Below are 1,504 nucleotides of genomic sequence, written 5' to 3'. Positions count from 1 at the left end.
GCCCTGCCAGCCTTGGGAGTGTTCAAGAAGTGACTGAAGGTGTCACTTTGAGTCGGTTTTGATCCAAGATTGGATTTGATCAAAGATCGGAGCGGATGATTTTGGGGGTGTTTTCCAACCTCGGTGATTCCATGGCACGCCCTACCCCAGGCGACGCTCCTGGGGACAGGGACAAAGTCCCCTCGACCCCGTTTCTGCAGGGACAGAGAGGAGCAGCCCCGGTGTTCATTAACAGCCCGTGACCTCTCCAACCCCGCTGTTTCCTGACGGGAGATTAGCGACCCTCCCCCCGACACCTGCAGCCACCCAGATCCCCCCGGCAATCCCAATCCATCAACGCAGCGATTTCAAACCTGCGGAATTCGCCGTCCCGAATTCCCAAACCGGCTCTGAATTCCTCCCCCAGCCCGTCCTGCTGCCCTCAGGGCGGGTGCAGGTGAGCAGGACCCGGCGGGGAGCAGGCTCAGGGCTCACCTGCATCCCAAGGGACGCCCTGAAATCCGGGAAAGCGCAGGAATCGCCATGGCAACCATCGACCGAGAGCTGCCATTGTCCTGTCCCCGCGGGGACGAAGCCGATGACACGGTGACATCAGCTGCCGCGCACAGCAGCCCTCGGAAATTCGCTTTTCCCGGGGTATAAAAATAGCCTGACCCAGAAATGCATCCAGAGCAGCGGGCCGGGCTCGGGGCGGATTTACCGGGCACGGCCCAGCCCCGGTGACGGGCGCTGGTGGCACTCCCGTGTCACCCCAGGCAGGGCAGGGACAACGCCGATGTCCCCGCAGGGCCAAGGGCTGCGCTTTGTCACCTCAGGGAGCTGCTTGCCACCTCTCCACCTTCACTCCTGGGGCAGCGGGTGCAGGCAGGGAGCCAAGAACTCCGCAGCAGCTGCCTGGGCCTTTCTCTGACCCCAAAATCCTCAGCCACCTGCAGAGCACCCCCCTGGCACCTCCAGCTCTCCACGTGGATGTGCCCAGACACGGCTCAGCCGCCCCGGGATTGAAACAACTCGGTGTTTTTATCTCTTTCTAAGCGCCAACAGGGAGGTTCTGCCTCTCCCGCGGGCCCGGCACACCTGGGAGCCCGGGTCCAGCCCGGGATCAGGCAGGATTTGCATCCCGGGATGGCTGCGGGAGGCAACGGCTCTCCCGGTTTCACGGAGCTCCCACCTCCTCACCCCCTCAGGGTGTGGGAAACGCAGGTTAAACTTTTTGGTTTCTTCCCTTGGTAGAAAAAAGAGTTCAAATCCCAACTCCTCTCCCCGGGAGGTGCCGCACCCCCCTCTGCCTGAAGCTTTGCTCCTCGTGGCATCCCGAATTTCCAAACCGGCTCTGAATTTCTTTCCCCCAGCCCAGGCTGGGTTCAGCCGGGAAAGGCGCAGGGGGAATTCGGGGGCAGGAGGGAACCTGAAATTTTCCTCTCCGCTCCGAGTTTTTCCCAAAAACCAGCCCATCCCTTACCGGATTAAGCGGCTGGGAAGTCAGGAGCTGCTGGAGCTGCTG

Source organism: Corvus brachyrhynchos, unplaced genomic scaffold (genome assembly GCF_000691975.1).
Source record: "Corvus brachyrhynchos isolate BGI_N302 unplaced genomic scaffold, ASM69197v1 scaffold30, whole genome shotgun sequence".
NCBI classification, from domain to species: domain Eukaryota; kingdom Metazoa; phylum Chordata; class Aves; order Passeriformes; family Corvidae; genus Corvus; species Corvus brachyrhynchos.
This window is presented reverse-complemented; position numbering follows the sequence as displayed.